Consider the following 22,942-nt stretch of genomic DNA (forward strand, 5'->3'; position numbering starts at 1 on the left):
GCTTGAGCAAGATAAGGGAGATAACTTAAATTTTTCAAAAAGCGCCATATTGTCTTCTTGCTCAGAGCCAAAGACACTCCCCCTGGTGGATTCTGTGTCAGGCCAATTAAGGCAAAGAGCACTGCATACGTCACATGAAAGTCTCCCTGATTAAGTTACACATGTCTTACATAACCACTCCTACTCTAAAGCATACAATGCCCCGTATGCAAAGCTGCCCGAAGCTAAAGGTGCAGCACCATCTGCTGGCAAAAGTAATTTACTACAAGAAGCTGAAATGCCACAAGTGTTTCCACAGGCCCGAACTCAAACACCCCCTGGTGGTGTTGGTGTCCTTTTAGATGGAACACAATTAAACTTTATGCAGCAAAGGCAAATGACTGCATCTCCAGCAGGTCATGCCAATATTGCAGATCAAGCACAAATGGCAACTGGAATACAGCAGATTCCAATGCATCAGCCAAAGCAGCTACAAATGCCTGCATATGTGCCCCAGCCACAAGTGCAAATAGGGCCAGCTCCTGGCTCACCTCCAATGGCACAACCAAGACCATTTTTAGGTCCACAACAGGCACAGCAAATACCACAGGCATTCCTGCCAGCACAGCCAGCATACCAAGTGCAGGCTCCTTACCAGGCATTTTCTGTCTCTCCACTAACTGGTGAGTCAAAACTAAAAATGTCTGAACTCCATGGTTCGAGATTGAAACCTGGTGAACAAATTGGAGGACATTTGACCAAACTGAAAGGTCTGAGAACAGAATTGAGAAAAAGAGGTCATAACATTGAAGATATTCAAATGATCAGCATCATTATTAACTCTTTGAATTATGAATGGAAAGATGCTGTTACAAAAATTAACCAAGTCCCAATTGCTCAACGCACAGTGGACAATGTCTGTAGACTTTTGATTGAAGAAGAGGCATTCATGTTGGCCACGCCACATTTGAGAGAACCACCCGCATCAAGAGCTCCAGCTAGGTGCCCCTTCCGAGGAAGGACCTATGCTCCAAGGATGACAAGATGCAACACCTGCAATCGTGTGGGACATGCCACCCGGGATTGTCCCCAACGAGTTCCAGCTCCCGTCACGCACCAGCCCAGAGGAACAGATTCCAGAGGCAGAGGCGGTAGACAAGGTCGTCGTGGTCCCCGGCGTGATCCACAAAGTCCACTCGCCACATTGGCTTTAACCAATGATCCACAACTTCAACCAGAGTACGACAGACGACTCCTGTGGACTTTGGACAGTGGTGCAGCATTGCATGTTACCTACAGAAAGGAACTTTTCACAGAAATGCACGAGCCTGAACCAGAACTACGTGAACTTTATTCTTTTTCAAATCATCCTTGTCAGGTCAAAGGAAAAGGAACTGTTTATGTTGAAGAGCTCGATGCATTCATTCCTGATGTTTATTACATACCAACAGCAACCAGTAATTTGCTTAGTCAGTGTCACTTGTCTAGAATGTTAAAGTTTCAGGTTCACTACCTTGAAAAAGCAAGTTACATAGTTAAAGATGGAGATATTGTTGCTGAAACCATATTAATTGGTGGTGTTTATTACTTAAAGCCAAAGCCTAAAACACAAACACAGGCAAGTATACAAACTCCAAAAAGGGAACGCACAGGCCCAGAGAGAGATCCTGTTGCTATTCCAAAGGCTCCTAAAGCCAACAAAAATAGAATTGGTAAACAGGTTGCTCAGAACAAGCCTGAGGTTCTGCATAAAAATGTTAATGTTGAGAATTCACTAACAGGTAAACCTTTGCATTCCAGGTGTATCCACAAATGGCATAGAAGATTGGGGCATGCCAGTTTCCGTGTTCTTAGGAAGATGCCGGAGTTCGCAAAACGTTTGGATCTAAAGGGGTGTAAGGTGCTTTTGGATTGTGCTGTATGCAAAAAGGCCAAATCCAAAGCAGCAGCCATTCCCAAACACGCTACACGCCTGTCAACACGCATTTTTGATTTGGTTCACATTGACATAGTTGGTCCATTCCCGCCATCATTTGGTGGTAGAAAATATTTTCTAACAATTGTTGATAATTACTCTAGATATGGATATGTATATCCTATGAAAGAAAAATCAGAGACTTTTCAGATCTTTAAAGACTTTGCAACCCTTGTTTCTACCCAACACCAAGTTCGCATCGCCAGAATCCAGAGTGATCGTGGTGCCGAATTCATGTCTCAGTGTTTCCAGGACTGGATGCGTAAGAATGGAATTATTCATCAGACTTCGGCCCCTTACACACCGGCTCATAATGGAGTCACAGAACGAAGACAAGGGGTACTGCAAACCATGATGCGTTGTCTCCTAGAAGACGCCAACCTTGGTAAGATATACTGGGGTGAAGCTATCAAGTACGCAAATTACATTGTCAACCGTACTTGGAGAAGTGTAACAAATCAGACTCCTTTCTTCATGTTGTATGGCTACAAGCCCGATCTTAAAAACATCCATATTTTTGGTTCATATGCTATGGTGAACATTCCCTTAGCTCAAAGAAGAAAAGGAGGTCCAGCAGCAAAGAGACTGAGATTTATGGGTATTGATGATAACTCAAAATGGAGCAAATTTATTGACTCTAAACATGTAATTGTGATTTCCCAATCTGCTAATTTTGAGGAAGATATTGACTGGTCCAGGATTCATTCCAATGATCCTGGAGTTTATTTTCCCAGAGATGATACTGCTGATGCCACGCAGATTGATGATCAAGATTTCACTGATTCTTCTCAACCCGATGTTCCGTCTTCGCAAGCCGCGGATGCTGACGCTAGCGACGAAAGTGAGGACGAGGACGAAGCAGAAGAAGACTGGACAGTTGTTCCGAGACGTTCCAAGAGGGCCACAAAAGGGATCCCTCCACAACGATATTCTTGGCAACTGACAAAAGCACCCTTGCCTTTGATTTGCAATGTTACACTTCCACCTGATAATTTCACACAAATCAAGCAGCTCCCTGATTCAGAGCAAGACAAATGGTATGAAGCAATGCAGGTTGAAATGGACAGTCTAAAGAAACTTAAAGTATTTACACCTGCAAAACCTCCAGCAAAGAAAAAGATCATTGGCACTTGATGGGTCTACAGAATCAAAAAGAAACCAAATGGTGAGTCATTGTACAAAGCCAGACTTGTAGCTCAGGGTTTCGCTCAACGTTATCCTGAGGACTACACAAATACCTACTCACCGACAGTCAGAACTGAGAGTGTAAAAATTGCTTTAGCAACTGCAACTATCCTTGGTTTAGAAGTTTTCCAGTTTGATGTTGACACGGCTTATCTACATGCAGACCTAGACGAAGAGATCTACGTGAGAAGTCCTCCAGGATTCCGACAGCAAGAAGGGGATACCTGGTTCCTAAACAAAAGTCTTTATGGTCTGAAACAATCTGGTCTAATGTGGTACTTATGTCTTACTGACAAACTAAATTCAATGGACTTTATTAAGTCCGAAACTGATGAGTGCGTGTTCACAAAAAGATCTAACAATGCATATGAGATAGTTCTTGTTTATGTTGATGATATTGTTTATATTGGTCCAAATAAGCAAATGAGTGAAATTTTTGCCAAAGCTTTGCAGAGATACTTCACATTGAAATCATTAGGTCACATTAGCACTTATTTAGGTGTTCAGATTGAAAAGACACAGAAGGGGTTTAGTCTTTCACAAGAAGATAAAATTGAACAAGTTTTGCATCATTGCAACATGAAAGATGCTAACACAACAAAGACACCCATGCAAACAGATTTTCACAACTTGACACAAGAAGAAAGTCCTGAGTTCGAGGACCAAACATGGGATTAATAAATGCCCTGACATTCCCATTGTCAAAAGCTGAATGGATAAACAAAAAAGATGTTCGAGCATCGAAGAAAGTCCAACAGTTTCATACCAAATATCCTGATAAACCTTAATCGTTTGCTCTCTGTACATATTGTATATTTATCTCCCTTTTATCTTTTCCAGGAATAATTTCTCTGTTGCAGGGGGGCTGAATGTCAGCCTCTGATCTTTCTATGCTTGCTTGTCAGCTGCCATGGTAACGGGGGAGGAGGACTTGCTAGTTGGGGAAGCGTGCTGGAGAGGAGTATTGGGGAAACGAAACTGAATCTTAACTGCAGTCCTGTGCCTTTGAAGCTGCTATCTGCTGACATTCCAGATTGATGACACTACCAGACATGTGATTCCACCTGACCTCTGGAAGACCTTTGGATTGGATGATTTATGCTGGACAATTGGGAGGGGATGCTTTATATATGTGATTTTCGTGCCTACTGTTTCAGATTCCGCTTTTCTTAGTTGCGTTCACTTCAATTTTCAGTAAAAGTACCTTTCCCTATAAACAATGGAGTTGGGGTTGTTCTTTCTTGAACTTTGAAGGAAGCATACTTGACATGGGCCTTAGGAAATCTGAGCAACAACAAAGCTAGTGGAGGGGACAGTATTCCAGCTGAGCTATTTGAAATATTAAAAGACGATGCAGTAAAAGTGCTACAAAAAGTGCTACAAAAACAAACGAGTAGATTGGTGCCTCCAAAAACAAATGAGTAGACCGGTACAGCTCTGCAAGCAGTTAAAAACTTGGTAGACCAGGCTTCCGGTTTGGTTTCCGCCGCCGGCGGATGGTCTTTCGGGACCGCCAGCCTCGCCGCCTGTGAAGAGCCGTCTCTACAGCTGAGAGACGGCTCAAAAAACTCCGTCTCCTTAAAGAGATGTGAGATAGAGCCGGCGAGGACAGGTAGAGCCCTCTGCGAACTCCCCAGAGTTTTTTTTTACTCTTGGGGAGGAAGCAGAATGTGGCTCCCTATACAGCTCGCCGCTCCTCCAGGCGTCGGGGGAACTCTGCTTCTTGCAGAGCCAGGCGATGGGACCAATCAATAAAATCTAACAGATTGTCTGAACAAATAGGATGAAATCTGGACTTGGGACCCTAAATCGCAAGTATTTCTAACAAATCCTATGAGTGATTTTAAAAGTGAAGAAAGAAAGTTTTTAAAATGGTGACTGGCTGAGGCTTGAGAAGAAGAAAGCTGAAAGCGAAAGTCCTTCCATTTGAATAGCTTAATACGCTACAAAGTATCTGAAACAATAGCACTGGCTAGAATTGAAGAGAAAAATTTCTATTTTAAGTTTCTTTCTTCCTGGAGACTTGATATTGATATTGTTTGGAGAAAAGTCCTTTTTTCTTTTTTTAAAAAAAGAGTTTGTTTGTGGGGCAGGGTAGCGTTAAAACAGACAAAGCCAGATAACCAAGCTGGGGGGGGGGGGTTCCCCCATTTACAAATCATATGAGCAAGTTTTGAGTTGGCAGATTCAGAAGAATGGCTCTAGAGACCTAAAGGAATTTGTTTTGGAGGAGATGGCAAGACATGACGAGATTGTGAACCAGAATCTTTTTTTTTTTAATTGCAAAAGTTTTACAATTACATTTTCACCCCTTTTTCCCCCACCACCACCCACCCCAAACTTCCCAACCTCCCTAACCCTCCCTAACCAACCCCTCCCCCCAGACTTCCACACAATATACTCATATCAGGTAAAAAAAACCCCTTAATATAAAACTTATATAAAACTTGAATCCCTCCCTCCCCTTTATAATTTTTCTTTTTATCTTCATTACATTAAAATATTTCTAATACATTATTTTCAAATAAAAGCTATTTGATACTTCCTAGTTTGATATTTGTTCTGAACATATTCTATCCACTTTTTCCATTCCCACTCATAAGTCTCTTGTGAACAATCTTTTAAGTATGCTGAAATCTTCGCCATCTCTGCAAAACTGGCCATCTTCAAAGTCCATTCCTCAATAGTGGGCAAAGCTTCGTTTTTCCAGTATTTACCTATCAACAATCTTTTTTTTTTTATTGAAAAAGTTTTTCAAATACAAGTTTTTCCCCCTTTTCCTCCCTTCTTCCCCTACCCGCCCTCACCACCCATCCCCCCCTGTGACTTCTTCTTCACAACAATAAGCTAATTCATAATTAATTACATAATATTTTACCATGCCCTTACTCACTCCTCAAAGTACTGACCCTTAGCATAGTATTCTTATAACTCCGCTTTTCTCTGCTTTTCACAATCTACCCTTTTTCTCCTCCCCCAAACTTATAAAATATTATTATTATTACAACAACATAACTTTTACTTTTATATATATTAATTTAACATTTCAAAGCAGCCTTCTCCAAATTTATTCAGTTCTATCCAATTCTTCCACTCCCCAAAATATATGACTTAAAAATCCTTTTTCTTAAACTAATCAATCACTAAACTAGCCTATTTCAACCCAGTTTCCTGCAAGATTACCATGCACTACAATTCTAAATATAATCCACTGCCCACTCTGCTGAAATATACATATGTCTATATATACATTCCATTTTATAAAAAGAGAAAAGACAATAACTTTAAATTTATAATTCATTTAGTATCTTCTTTGATGTCTTTCCACTAGATTGTGAAATCCGTCATCCATAATAGGGTAACATAGCATCCTGGTGCAACAGTTTATTCAAAATCTTCAGTCATCTTCTGCCCCCATCAATAATGAATATCCTCATGTATATATAAAAGTAAAAACAACCACCCGAGTGACATTATAATTATATTCCATATAGTTGTAATTGTGGTTTTCATCAGGATTATAAATCCCCATCATCTTAGTGGGTAACAGCCAGATCTTCTGCATGCCCCAGCATGACTCTCTTGCCTTGTAACTCAAAATAGATATAATATATTTATCGGTAAAAGAAATCCAAAATAGATAGTTCAAATCCAACAATGTAAGGCTCTTTCCACATCCCAAAATCACGCCATTGCAGAGATCTGCCACTTTCCTCAAGATAGTATTAAACGATAATTCGCCTCCAATATCTTTTCACATATTCATTTATTTTTTTAAAAATCCCTGGCTTCACTGTTGCTTGGTTTAGAAACTACTATTTCTACGAGATCTGTTTCTTTTCTTTTTTTTTTGCGGGTTGCATTTCCATCCAGATTTCCTTCCTACAAGTTGTGTATCAGCTGATCGGTTGTCATTCTGCTTTGTAAATTGATCTTGTTGGTTTTGTTTTATTATCTCATATGTCTTTTCCATCACTTGTATATCAACTAGGTGATTTACGCACTTGTCTGTAAGTTGATAGTTCATCACATTAGAATCAGATGACACTGCTCTCAAATTTATAGACAGTCCAGCTGGGGTATCCAAGGACTCCAAAGACAGTTTATCTACCACAGCCTCTGTAATTTGATGTTTTCCCTTTATTTCCAATTCCTTTTGCTTGTCCTGTGTTATGCCTAAAGATGTTAGATTTATTTTTAAAAATTTTTGATAAAATTCTTCCGCTTTTTCGACAGTATTCAGTTGGTATCTTACTCCTTGGTGTCTCAATATTAAACCAACTGGGACGTCCCACCTAAATAGAATATTCCTTTTTTTTAACTCATTCACTAGAAAACCAAATTTCTTCCTCTCCATTAACATCTTGGGCGGGAGTTCCTTAAAAATCCAGATCTTCCTTCCACGAAATTGCAAAGCAAAATCATAAGAATTCTGGACAATATTATTTCTAATTTCTTTGTCTGTAAAATAAATCACCACATCTCTAGGCAATTGCCTTTGTTTTGCCAACCAGGAGTTTATTCTATAAATTCTGTCAATCCTGCAAAACACTTCATCAGGTTGAACCTTTAAAATCCCAGCCAGAATTTCAGAAGATATCTTCCTTAAATCTCTGTCATCTTCCTGCAAACCTCTCAGTCTAATTGCATATTCTGTAAAATTGTATTGGATCATTAAAACTTCTCTTTCAATCCTCTGTTGTATATTTTCTTCATTAACAGTCTTTTGATCAGCCTCCATTTTAAGTTTGTCTTCTGAACTATTATCCTGAATGTTTGCCAAATCCTTTTTAATTTTTTGGATCTTGTCATCCAAATTCTCCTCAGTTTCTTTCATTTTAGAGTTAGTATTTGCTTCCAACTGAGTCATAAAGTCTGCTAAGCCATTAGCTACTTTTAAAATCTTTCGATCCAAAAAGCCAACCTTAGATTTCACCAATTCACCAATTTCTTTGATTTCCAACTTAAATTTTTCAAGTTGCTGATTCACAATCTCATCCCTTCTTACAATCTCCTCAAGAAGAAATTCTATTATATTAAAGTCAGGTTTCTGAGCCTGGAGAGTTAAAACTTGTTGATGTAATTTATTAATGGGGGAATCCCCCCCCCACTGCCTGTTTGTCTAGTTTTATAAGTCTCAGTGCCATTTTTCCACGCAGACAAAATTTACTGGAAAAGAGAGGAAAAAAAACTTTTTTTCCAACCAAGATCAATATCAGATCCTCAAAGAGAAAAAAAAAAAAAGAAAAAAGAAAAAAAAACAGAAGTGAGAGTGAGATTTTGCCTTCAGTTACAGCCAAAAGTATTCATTCCACTACTTTGTAATTGAAAATGGAAGGAGTTTCCCTTTCAGCCTCTCTTCAAGCCGCAGCAGCAATCGCCATTTTAAAAAAAAACTTTTTTCCCTTCACTTCACTTCTTAGGCAAAATAGAATAAAAAGAATACTTGCGCTTCAGGATCAGAGGTCCAGCTCATATCTTCTTTAATTAATTTATTTGACAGATTTACAGGCTTGCTTTTGCCCCCTAAATCTGCGTGTAGCAGAGATTTCCCAGAGCCCGGAGCATCGGCTGGGGATACGGGGAGTCTCTTCCGCTCCCTCCCAAAAGTAAATAAAAAACTTTTGGGATTAGGCAGAGGACTCTACCCACCCCAGCCGGCTCTATCTCCGTTTCTTAATGGAAACGGAGTTTTTTCGAGCCGCCATTCCGCTGAAAAAGGCGGCTCTTACAGGCAGTGGGTTCGACGATCCCAGAGGAGCGTCCAGCGGGAACAAGCAGCAAACCGGAAGTCTTGCTGCTGTTATCATATACAATATCAGTTTTGTTTCACCCGATGTAAAACCCTTAACTATACCCAATAAAAACAATTGTGGAGAGAATTGAATTTTTTTCTTCAAAACATTCTGCATGACCCACCAAATTTTTATCCAAAAAGCCTTAACTTTCCTACAGGTCCACCAAACATGATAATACGTAGCATCCAAACATTCACATCTCCAACATTTTGGCTGAACATTAGGGTACATACATGACAACTTTTTGGGGTCTAAGTGCCATCTATAAAACATTTTATAGAAATTTTCCCTCAAATTCTGCGACTGTGTAAATTTAACGTTCTGAACCCAAATTTTTTCCCATGTTTCCAACATCACTGGTTCTTCAAAATTTTGAGCCCACTTAATCATACAATCTTTAACTAATTCAGTTTCTGAATCCCTTTCTAACAAAACATTATAAAGCCTTTTAATATGCATTGGACCTTTCTCTTTTATATGTCTAACCAATTCTTCCTCATGCAACATAATACCAGTTTTTTGGTCCTCTTTCCATCTCAATTGCAATTGATTATATTGTAGCCAAGTTAAATTAATCCCTTCAGCCAACAGTGTCTGTAGTGTCTTCAGCTGCCATCTGCCCGCATCTGTAAAAAGAACCTCTTTATATAAAACCCCCTCGAGTGACATTATATTTGTATTCCACAAAGTATGACCAAGATCCAGCCATAGCGGTATTTTATAATCCCATTTGAGTCGGTGCTTCTTCCAAACTCTCATCAAAGAGTCTCTAAGTATATGGCTTTTAAATACTTTGTCGACTTTGTTATCATAAAATAAGTAGGCATGCCATCCAAGTTCAAGATCAAAACTTTCTACGTTCAATATTCCAGTCTTTTTCCTTCCAAACCAATCACTTGTTAAAGTCAAAGCTGCTGCATCATAATATAACTGTAGGTTTGGTAGTTTAAGACCTCCCCTTTCTGGAACATCTTGCATAATTTTCAATTTCACTCTTGGCTTTTTCTCGTTCCAGACAAACTTATTCACTCCAGCTTGCCACACTTTCAATTGTTTATCACTTTTAAGCACCGGAATCATTTGAAACAAAAAAAGAAATCTTGGCAAAATGTTCATCTTAACTGCTGCTATTCTTCCAAGTAGAGACAGTTGCAGTTTTTTCCAAGTCTCCAAATCTTTCTGCACCTCTCGCCACAACACCTCATAATTATTTTGAAACAATTTCGTATTTGATTCTGCAACCTGGACTCCTAGATATTTTACCCTTGGTACAACCTCAAAACCTGCCCTCCTTTCAAGCTCGTGTTTACGATCTTGTGTCATATTTTTAACTATCATCTTAGTCTTTTTGTGATTTAGTCTAAAACCTGAAACTTTACCATAGTCTTGTATAATGTCCTTCATCAGGATTATTGATTCCATTGGCTGTGTTAGGGTAACAACTAGATCGTCTGCAAATGCCTTTATTCTGTAATCGTCTTGCCTTATCGTTATACCTTTCAAGATATTAGAGTCCCGTATTGTATTTAACAAGACTTCTAGTGTTAAAATAAATAAAAGTGGGGACAGCGGACATCCCTGTCTTGTTCCTTTTTCGATTTTAAACTCTGTTTGTCAAGCTTCCATTAATAATAATCTGTGCCTTTTGCTCTTGATAAATTGCTGAAATCGCCTGTACAAATTGATCCCCAAAGTTCATCTTTTTAAAAGTCTTTAGTAGAAAATTCCAATCCACTCTATCAAAGGCCTTCTCTGCATCCAAGAAAACCAGCACTGCAGGGATCTGTTTATTCTTCTCAAGATATTCCAATAGATCTATTACTTGCCTTACATTGTCCTTCATGTATCTACCCTCGATAAATCCCGCTTGATCATCATGAATCACCTTTTGAATTACTGGCATCAACCTGTTGGCTAATACTTTCGCATAAATTTTATAGTCAGAATTCAGAAGAGATATTGGTCTATAATTCTCCGTTTTTTTAGGACCGGCTTGCTCTTTTGGTATCAAAGATATGTAAGCTGTTGTCCATGATGGGGGTATTTTACCCCCTTGTTGAATATTGCAAAATAGATCTCTGAGTTGTTCCACCATTTCGACTTGCAAAGTTTTATAATAGACTGCAGTCAAGCCATCCGTACCAGGAGCTTTAGCTGTTTTTAATTGTTTAATTGCTACTATTATCTCCTCCTCTGTTATAGGATAATTCATTCTTTCCTTTTGTTGGTCAGTAATTTTTATAACTTTTTTATCATCCAGGTATTTTTCTATAAGTCCATTCTGCACATCCTCTTTAGCATATAATTTAGTATAATAATCCACAAAAGCTTCTTTAATTAATTTTTGTTGGAAAATTTCTTTCCCTCCAATATCAATACTATCAATAGTCCGTATACTCTGTTTTTTCCTCAATGTATAGGCCAACCATCTGCCCGGTTTATTAGCGTTACAAAATGTATTATGCTTCGCATATTGTAAGTTTGTTGCAACTTGTTCCGCCATAAGCATTTGAAATTGGTCTTTCAGAAGTTTTATAGCACCACACATTCTTTCATCTGTTGAATTTTTAATAAGTAACTGTTCTTTATTCTTTATTTCTGCTTCCAATTCAAATCTTTTCTTTTGTCGAATCAGTCTATGTTTAGAGTTCATATAGATAAGCACCCCTCTCATATAAGCTTTGCTTGCATCCCACACAATTTCTATTGGGGTGCCTTTATTCAAATTTATTTCAAAAAAATCTTTCAAGTGCTTTTTAAGTTCTGTTATATTTTTTTCATATCTGAACAAGTTCTCATTTAATCTCCAAGAGCGTCTCTCAGTCTTGCCTATCTCAATTTCTATCCATATTGGGCTATGGTCAAACACTATTTTGTATAATTCAACTGGAAGGCCATCTCTACCCGGGGTTTTGCCATTCGCCTGTGCTTTCATAACTGTTTCTACTTCCTCCATCGTAAATTCTGCATTAAGAATTTCCTTCATTGTTTCTGAGACTTTAGGCAAGTTTGTCTTTTCCAAATATTTCCGAATTTCACAGATATTTTCCTCTCCTTTCTGATAAAGCTGTGTGAAAAAATCCTGAGCTACCATTCTCTTGCCTTCCTTAGTACAATGGAAATTCCCAATTACATCTTTCAGCCCTTCTATTCTCCGTTGTTCCTGCTCCTTTCTAAGCCAGTAAGCCAACCATTTTCCTGTTTTATTCACCCTTTCAAAAGAATTTTGTTTAGTCCACTTTATTTTATTTGCTAATTCCTCTTGATCTAATAATTTAATCTGGTGTTGCCAGTACTCCCTTTCCTCTATCAATGTTGTCTGGGTTAATCCATTTTGCATCCTTTCTTCCACCCGTTGTAATTTATTCAAGAGGTTGTCTCGGTGTTTCCTACCCGCCCTACGTTTGTCAATCATATATTTGATTAACCATCCCCTCATCACTGTCTTAACCGTATCCCATGTATTGTATATTGAAGTATCCTCTTTCTTATTTTCCTGGAAAAAAAGATATAACTCCTTCTTAAATTTACTCATGAATTCTTCATCTTTCAGGATACCTATATTCATTCTCCATCTACTCTTCCTACAATGTAGGATCTTCCAAGTTACCATTAGCGGGTTATGATCCGCCCACTGATTGGGCCCTATTTCCACTTCTGAGACCAGCCCCCTCAACTCAAGAGACATCCATATCATATCTATTCGGGTCCACGAGTGGTGTCTGGGAGAGAAATAAGTATATTGATTTTTATTGGGATTTCTCAACCTCCATATATCCTGTAATCCAAATTCCTCCCTTAAATCATTACATATTTTTGGTAATGTTCTCTTAATATCCTTTAACCTTCCTTGTATGTTTCCCGGGACATAATCCTGCATTCTATCCGTTACAGCATTGAAATCCCCCACTAGACAGACATGTTCATATTCCAGTTCCCCCAATTTAACATATAAGTTTTGATAAAAAGTCCTCTGATTATCATTAGGGGCATAAATACAAACCAATAAAGACTTCCACTGGGCAATTTCTATTTCGAGCATGAGAACCCGGCCTTCCTGGTCAGCAAAAACCTGTTGGGATTTCAAATGATGTCGTACATATACCACTATCCCTCTTTTTTTTTTGACTTGCTAATGAGGTATAAGTTTTACCCAACGCCCGGCATTCTAACAAATGGTTTTGATCTTTTTTTATATGAGTCTCCTGCATACAGACAATATCATACTTAGCCTTTCTTAATTTATTCAAAATCCTACTACGTTTATTAGGAGCATTTAAACCGTTAATATTTACAGATATCAAACGCACTAATTCCCCCATTTTCTTTTCTCACCTAAGTTTTTACTTTCCCGCTGTTATAGCCTTCTTAACTGTTTGTCTTGTCTCCCTCTGAGGTGCTGTTAATTCCTCGGCTTTTCGTATTCCCCCACCCTTCTTTCCCGCCTTTCCTTCTCTCCTCTCCTCTACCTCTTCTTCCTCTTGCGATTCCTCCAAACTTCTACTTTCCCCTTCTCCTTCAACATCTAATTCTGACAAATTAAATTGTTGTTCCATGAATTCTCTTGCTTCTTGAAGACTCCGAATCCTCACCTTCTTATCCCTCCATGTCATCAATAAACCTTTAGGCAATAACCAACGATACGAAATTGCATTTTTCCTCAGGAAAGTCGTCAAAAATTGATATCTGCGTCTCTGTTCCCTTACCCGACGTGGGATTTGTTTCAAAACTATTATCGGTTGGCCTTTATATGTAATAGTTTGATCCCTTGTTCGTTTATAAAATTCTTCACACAAAGCTTTCTTGTTAAAATGAACATGAATTTCCCGAGGAAGATTGTTCCTTTTTGCGTAACTAGTGAATACTCTAAAGGCCTCATCAATATCCCGTTGGATCATGAGTCTATCTGCCTCCAAAGTTTCTGCAACTATTTCTCCTACAATGTCATCCAGTTTTTCCCCTTTCTCTTCCGCCACATTCTGTATTCTAAGGAAAAAAGAAGATCGCTCCATTTCCAGAAAAACTATTTCTTCTTCTAATTCTCTATTTATGGTTATTTGTCTCTTCTCCCAACTATCCATCCGTCCTTCGCATTTCTCCGTCTTCTTCTCTGTCTCCTTCATTTTTTCCTCTTGTTGTATTAATGTCTGTCGTATATCTCCCAGTTCACTTCGCATCTGTTTAATTTCTTCTTTAACCCCTCTCATTTCCGCTTTCACATCTGCTCCCAAGTCCTCAAAGTTCTTAGATGTCGACTCCTGGTTTTTAGCCATTGATTCCTGGATGGCTTGTAACATATTTTGAAGAGCCTGCATAGAGGGCGTCTTCCCCGTCGCCGACATATCTTCCGATGTTCTTCTAGAAGCTAAATACGTCGAATTTGGGGTTACAGCGGTAGGCAGAGAGATAATTTTCTTATTTGTTGTGGTAATAGTTGAAGATGTAGACATAACTGAAAACAACCACTGTTCCTCTACTCTTTGTTGAATAAATATATCAATCAAGTCTTTTAAATCAAATAAGTTAATCCATCAGCTCTTGATATATCCAAATTAGTCTATTTTCAATGTTTACTATGAGGCAGTGTATATATATCTTTTTCCCACCTCCTTTCCTTTCCTTTCTTTTCCTTTCCTTTAGTTGTAATATCCCAATCCACCTCTAGGTGGCAGTACAAGACCAACCAGTCTCCATCTTCAGCAGTGGGGAAAGAAGAAAAAAATCTCAAGTCAAGATGTGGCAAAAGGCTCGCCTCTTCTGATAATGTGACAAAGAGAGAAGTAAAAGAGAAAATCTCACTACGTCTCCAACAAGATCAGTCAATTATTCCTCATCCAACAGACAATATATTCAAATAAAAAAAGGGAGAAGATGAAGTTTTGATAATATCAAAGTTCAAAGGGAGATCAATAACTGCTTCTGAGGGGGAAATAACAGCTAGCAGCAAGAAGTTTACAAGACAGCCGTTTCTCCATTTCAGCCGCTCCCCCAGTAAATGGCAAATCTTATACGTTTCTTAGGCAGGAGGTTCAGTCAGCTCTGAGCTAACTTAGTAAAGTAGAATTCTTATACCACACTGGCGGGCTCCCCTCTCCAGTTGGTATAGTCACGATTTCGGGGCGATCCCACGCCGCCCTCTTTCTGCGCTGGTATCCTGAGAAGAAATCTGCCGGCATGCGGGAAAGCCACCTCCTCGCATGCCCCGATACCTCCCCTTCTTCGCAAGCCTCTCCACGGCTCACGATGGCGCAGGAACAACCGCCAGACACAGAAAAGGGAGAACTAGGATAAGCAGCTACACAATTCCTAGTCCTCCATTTAGCATGACGCAACCGGAAGCCCCCTAAATTTAACATTTCTGACCCATATCTTTTCCCACGTTTCCATCATCACTGGTTCCTGAAAGTTTTGTGCCCATTTTATCATACAATCCTTAACCAATTCTGTTTCTGAATCTATTTCCAATAATGCATTATACAACCTTGTAATATGCATCTGACTTTGATCGCTAATCTGTTTCACCAGATTTTCCTCATTTTGCATAACACCGAATTTTTGATCTTCCCTCCATCTAGCTTGAAGCTGACCATACTGAAACCAAGTATAAATTATCCCTTCTTTTAATTCATCTAAAGATTTCAGTTGCAACTTACCCCTTTCCAAAAAAAGAAGCTCTTTATAAGTAATCACCTCTGTTTTTTGCTCTATACTTATATTTTCTATTGCATGTCTGGGATTTGCCCATATGGGTATCTTATAGTTTAGCTTATATTGGTACTTTTTCCAAACCCTCAACAACGCATTTCTGAGTATATGACCCTTAAACACTTTATCCACTTTTTTTTCATATAACAAATAAGCATGCCATCCATATAACAAATCATAACCTTCTATGTTTAACATTCTTTCTTCAGTTAAGTTAAACCAGTCACTAATTTGTGATAAAGCAGCTGCTTCATAATACAATCTTAAATTAGGCATTTTAAGACCTCCTCTCTCACGTATATCCTGTATAATTTTCAGTTTCACTCTTGGTTTCTTCCCAGCCCAGATGAAAGTATTAACCCCTTTCTGCCATTCCATCAAATTTCCATCTTTCTTAAGCACTGGTAACATTTGAAACAAAAATAAAAACCTAGGTAGTACATTCATTTTTATTGCTGCTATCCTTTCCAGTAATGATAGTTGTAACTTTTTCCAATTTTCCATTTCTTTCTGTACTTTTTGCCAAATAATTTCATAATTATTTTTAAACAATTTCGTGTTTGAGGCTGCAATATATACTCCTAGATCAGTGGTTCTCAACCTTCCTAATGCCACGACCCTTTAATACAGTTCCTCATGTTGTGGTGACCCCCAACCAAGGGTGGGTTCTAAATTTTTTTACTACCGGTTCTGTGGGTGTGGCTTATTTTGTAGGTGTGGCTTGGAGGTCATGTGACTGGGTGGGCATAGCTAGCTGGTCATGTGACCAGGTGGCCATGGCTATATGTATAGGGACTACTCAGAGGGCTGAAAAAAGTCATTTCTGACAGGGCCTCGCACTTTTGACTGGTCCTCACACTTATGACCATCCTCACATTTATGCCTGTGCAGCATTCTTAACAACCATGTCACTCATTTCACAACTGCTTCTCTTCAACATGGTATAAGATAGGGCAAAAAACGTAAAATGTGAGGACAATCGTAAATTCGAGGACTGGTCAAAAGCGCGAGGACAAGTCAAAAATAACTTTTTCAGCCCTCTGAGTAGTCCATATGCATAAAAGGATACAGCAATAGAGAGGGATGAAGGAAGGGAAGGGAAATTAGAGTAGGAGTGAAGGTAAGAGAGGGAGGAAGAGAGGAGGAGAAAGAGAAAGAAAGAGGAAGTAGGGAGAAGAAGAAGGGGGGAAAGAGAAAGTAAGTAAGAAAGAAAAGACAGAAGTGGTAGGTTTGAGGAGAAAGATTGCTGTACAATAAAAAAGATGAAAGGGAAGAAAGTCAACCACAAACAAATATTAAGATATTAAGATAAAGAATGAATTGTTAAACTTTAAAGAATAAAAGAGAACAAATAGCAATAAATAGCAATAATTAGAAACACATATACAAACATACAACGTATTTTCTTTGAACAGAGTATTTGGCTGGTTCACAAATTTAAACAGTTGTAGGAGGTTAGCACCTACCCCTTTCCTAGAAGAATGAAATATTTTGGGAAATATTAAAAAGGCAGAATATTATATTTCCCTACCTGGATGAGAAATGGAGAAGCATATTTTACAGACAAAGCAGCTCCCACCTTCCTGCCCCCCACCCTTTGTTAATGGGCCAGAGGCAGAAAGTCAATCCTTTGTCAAAGGACATTTGCAACACAATAGCAACAGAAACTAACACAATGGGCCCCATCAAGCCATGTGATCCTGTCCACCATTAAACCATCTTTCCAAGCAGTCTCCATGTTTCCAGTGTCTTTTTCCCCACTTGGAGCAGAACCCAGAAGGATATTTCTTCCAACACAGTATTTAGTCTTTTCAATTAAATTTACAATTTCTATATTTCCTTTTTACCATATTTATTCATCTATTTTTTTAAAAAAACAATATTACCCTTCATCCTCATCTCTAATCTTAATCAAATTCCATTTTTCTCTTCTATTCTATATTATACCCCTTCGCATTGTCATCTATTTTTATATCCTTCCTCACATTGGTTAATTATGTAATACAGTTGTTTAATACAAATTCAACATTTTAATATAAATCAATTAGTTATATAACTATCTTTTTTGTATATTAATCAATATGAACATGAATATTCCAATTATTTCCATGCAATCCAATTTCTTACAAATCAATTAATTATATTTACCAATAATAATAAACCAAATAATTTCCCCCATATATTCCTCCAAACCACAACTTAACCATTTCTGCTTTCAACACAATATACAATTAATAGTATCTCAATTATTACAATTCCCTTGAACTCTTCTCTTTTGCCCTAAATTTCCCATTGTTTGCAGTTTTGCACCTACCTTTTTTGGTGAGGAAAAAGAAAAAGAAATCTCTCTGCCTCATTTTGTCATGTTGCAGCCTGCTTACTTTCAATTTTGCTTTTTCAGCATAGCTAGGGGAAAAAAAATCTGCTTCAGGAATTTACCTCTTTGCAGCTAGCTCTTTGAAGCCCCGCGGCAAGAATTTAAAGTTTTTTTTCCCTCTAGCCATCAGCTGGGACTCCGGAGGCAGCAATAGATTGGGAGTGGGCGAGGTAAGCGAACGGCGACCGGGCGATCCAACAGAGGCAGAGGGTGAGGGTGAGTGAAGGCATGGGGGGGGGGTGAGAGAGGGCTTTGGCGACCCCTGTGAAATGGCCGTTCGACCCCCAAAGGGGTCGCGACCCCCAGGTTGAGAACTGCTGTCCTAGATACTTAACCTTTTTAACTACTTCAAACCCCATTATTCTCCCTAAGTCTTCTCTTTGAGTTATGGACATATTTTTAGTTATCATCTTTGTTTTATGAAGATTTACTTTAAATCCAGATACTTTGCCATATTGAGCTACTATGTCCAACATATAGGGAGCCGCTTCTATAGATTGAGATAAAGTAAGAACCAGGTCATCTGCAAATGCTCTTAATCTATAATCCTGCTGTCTAATTACAATTCCTTTTATTTTATCAGAGTCACGTAACTTATTCAACAAAACTTCTAAAGTTAAAATAAACAACAATGGCGACAAGGGACAACCCTGCCTAGTACCTTTCTCCCAAGAGGGTGGGACTCCTCCCCCTAATTGAATTTTACAAAATAGAACTCTAAGTGGTTCTACCATTTTAAGCTGTAAATTCTTATACTAAACAGCTGTTAATCTATCTGTTCCCGGAGCTTTCCCTACTTTTAATTGCTTAATTGAATCAGTAATCTCGTCAGAAGTTATTGGTTGATTCAATTCTTCCCTCTGTTCCAACGTTAATTCAGGAATATTCCCTTCCTTTAAGTATCTATCTATATCTATACCTTGTATTGAGTCACTAGCATATAACTTTGTATAAAATTCTTAAAAAGCCTTTTTGATCATATTCTGTTGGTAAACTTGTTTACCTCTAAATTCTATCTTACCAATGACTCGTGATTTCTGTTTTTTTCCTCAACATGTAGGCCAACCACCTACCTGGTTTATTGGCATTACAAAATGTATTATGTTTAGCATATTGTAAGCTAGTTACCACCTGATCAGCCATTAACATACTAAATTGCCCTCGTAGTATATTTATTGTTTCCTTTACTTTCTTGTCTCCTGGATTAAGTATGAGTGATTGTTCTTTCTTTTTTATTTCTTCCTCTATCTCTTTCCGCTTCTTTTGTTGTTTTAGTCTATGTTTATTATTCATGTACCCCTCATATAAGCCTTACTAGCATCCCAGACCATTTCCATGGAAGTACCCTTATTCATATTAATTACAAAAAATTATTTCATTTTTTTTTAAGCTCTTTCACATTTTTTTCATATCTAAATAAATTTTCATTTAACCTCCAAGACCTCCTTTCTCCCCTCTCCTGTTCAAATTCCACCCAAACCGGACTGTGATCAGTTAAAGTTCTTGGACATATCTTCGTCTTCTTCACTCTGGAAATAAAATCATTTGTGGTTAGTATAAAATCAATCCTGGAGAAGGATTGATGTCTATCAGAAAAAAAAGTAAAGTCTCTTTCCTCCACATTACGTTCTCTCCAAATATCTCTCAGTTCTATATCTTCCATCATATCAAAAAAAGATTTAGGTAATTTTGCACGTGTTGATATCTTTGATAAACTTTTTTTATCTTTCTGTGTGTCTATTACTCCATTCCAGTCACCCATTAATATAAAAGATTTATAATCCCATTGTATTATTTTAGTATGTAGAAATTTATAAAACTTGTCCTGTTGCTGATTAGGGGCATATATTCCAATAAAAAGCATTTTTCCAGTCTGTGTTGATAATTCAATTGCAATATATCTTCCTTGATCATCTGCCTCAATTAGATTAGCTGATAGTCCTTTCCTTACATATATGACTAGCCCATTTTTCTTCTCTGGCGCTGATGTCACAAAATGTGTACCTAATCTTGAATTTTTCAAATATTTTTGATCTGATAATCTAATATGTGTTTCTTGCAAGCAAATAACGTCATTGTTAAATTGTTTCAAGTAGTGAAATACTTTCTTTCTTTTTTGTGGTGAATTTAGGCCATTGACATTCCAAGATAGGAATTTAGTTGCCATCTTTAGCCTTTCGAAGCCGTATGAGCATCAGCTGAAGCTCCTCCTCCACCTTACTCTTTGGCCTAGCCCCCTCCCACTGCTTCTGTTTTTTGAATTTCTTGAGATAAATCTTGAGATTGTTGCCTTTTTGATTGTTGTTCTTGAAGTTTATAAGTTGATCGGGTCAGTCGTTGTGCTTTCAGCTCTCCCTTCTTAGATGGTTCCAAAGTTGGAGGTAAGCCCCCAAGATCCAAATCTTCTTCCATGATAATTCCTCCAGCTGCAACTTCAGCATAGGTTTGTATCTGTTTTCCATCTTTTTCTTGTTGTAACATCTCCATTTTCTTCCTCCCCCACCCCAGTGAGGGAGGGTATCCAGCCTGAAACACATTTACATAAAAATCTTTTGCCTTCCAAACTGTGTTTAACCGGTATCTTTCTCCTTTATAAGTCACTATTAAACCAATTGGAACGTCCCATCTGTATGCCACTTGTTGATTTCTCAGCTCATTTTTTTTTTTTTAATTTGATTTATATGCCGCCCTTCTCCGGAGACTCAGGGCGGCTTACAAGGCGTTAAGCAATAGCCTTCATACGTTTGTATATTTTATACAAAGTCGGCTTATTGCCCCCACAAACTGGGTCCTCATTTAACCTACCTTAGAAAGGATGGAAGGCTGAGTCAACCTTGAGCCTGGTGAGATTCGAACCTGCAGAAATTGCAGGCAGCTGTGTTAATAACAGGGTGCATTAAACCACTGTACTACCAAGGCTCTGAATTTACCAAAAAGCCAAAGTCTTTTCTACTTCTCAGCATCTTTGGAGGAATCTCTTTCAAAACCACCACCTCTTGCACAGCCACCTGAACTTTATTCTTGTAGGAAGCTTGTAAGATATCGTTTCTGATCCACCTAGTTGTAAGATAGATCACCACATCTCTTGGCAGCTGCCTTTGTTTTGCCAGCCAGGAATTAACCCTGTAAATTTTATCAATTTGGCTTGCCACATCTTCTGGTCTTTCTTTAATTATCTCTGCAATAGCATCAGCACAAATATCTTTTAGCTTTTCTTTACTATTTTCTTTCAGGCCTCTCAACCTCAGAGCAAACTCCATGGACCTGTATTGTAATATTACCAATTCATCATCCACTTTCTCTGTTCTGGTCATAACATCTCCCATTTTGCTTTCCAAATTTAAATTGGCTTGATTAATTTCTTCAACTTTCCCATCAAGCTGGACAGCAAGGTTTGACAATCCTGATACAGCATAAACAATATCCTCTCTTATCTCATTGTGTTTCTCTGCAACCACTTCCTTAATTGAATTTATATCCTCCTCAACTTTCTTTAATTTCCCTTCCACAAGTAATGTTAAGTTATTCATAATTTCTTCATTGCTGTTGCTTGAACTGTTATTGAATGCTGTTATTCATGGCTTCTTTCATAAATTCTTTAAAATCATTAAGTGCTGCATCTTGACTCTGACTCTGACTCTGTGAATCAGCCGGAAGTTGTGCTTTCTGTGTCACCACTGACACAACTGGAGAACTTCCCCCTCCTTTAACAACTCCTGATTTCACTTGTCTAGAAGCCATTTTTCCCCTCTTTTAAAGAGATCTTCTTTTCTTTTTTCCCCCCCAAAGCCACAAAGCCACAAAGTCTTTAAACAACTTTAAAATGTTTGTAATTTATAGTCTCTAATTTATCAGGCAGGATAATTTTTTTTCCCACAAGCTCTCACTTCCCAGCAGTTAATAAGCAGCTTATCCACTCTCCCAGCACAAAGTTCTCAAGCACTTTCGTTTCTGGCTTTCACTTTCAAAACCATAACAAAGACGCCATCTTCAGCCTCCAGCTCAATGAGATTCAATTTGAAACAAAGTAACTTCAGAGTTAAGCTCTGTACTTTTAAAGCTTGTTCTCCTGTTTTCCGCTCTGCCTGCACTTGTAATCAGTCAAACTCACTTTTAAAAGCAGGATCGGATCATGGCTTCTCGCTCTGCTTTCGCAGAGTCGTCCTGGCTTCGGAGCTTCTTGGCAGGCTGGCTGGGGAGCTCTCACCCTCCAAGCCTCTGGAAATGTTCCAGAGGGCTTTCGGGGAGCTCTACTCTCGCCTACGGGCTCTCCTCTCCTTCTTTTCCTGAAGGAGAGGTTTTTCAGCCGCCAGACAGCCGGTTTGCGCTGTCAAAGCGGCTTTTACGAAGACGCAGGGCTGGCGGTCTTAGAAGACCATCCATGGAGCCTGTGGTGCCGACCGGAAGTCCCCCCTCTTGCTTTGATGTGAAAGCGAGGTATATAATTTCCCAATTTTTGGATATTCCAATTTTTTTTATGTTGCTTTTTGATGTGGACTTCCTGTAAACAAATTATGTCCAATTTTAGTTTCTCTTAAACATTAAACATTCTTTTCCTTTTTATTGCTGAATTCAATCTGTTTATATTAATTGACATTAATTTTAGTTCTTCTTCCATGATTTTACTTGTAGATGGGATTTGCTGTTCTAGTCGTTCTTGTCTCTCTTGATTCTTTTGCCCTTGCTCCTTCTCTTATTATTATTTCCTCCTGTTCCCTTTCCCTTACATCATCTTTTTGTCGAATATCTCTCTCTGCCATAAGCTCTTCCTGGAATCTAACCTCTCTCTTCTCTCTCAGCCTCTCTTCCTCTTGCAATCCCAGATATTGATCGTAAAATTGTTCTGCCTTCTCTATTGAATCTAATCTATGTCTTTGATCCTGCCCAATCACCAATATTCCCTCATGTATCACTAAAGTTCAC

This window comes from Pantherophis guttatus, chromosome 4 (assembly GCF_059756535.1).
Source record: "Pantherophis guttatus breed Tessera chromosome 4, ASM5975653v1, whole genome shotgun sequence".
Lineage (NCBI taxonomy): Eukaryota > Metazoa > Chordata > Lepidosauria > Squamata > Colubridae > Pantherophis > Pantherophis guttatus.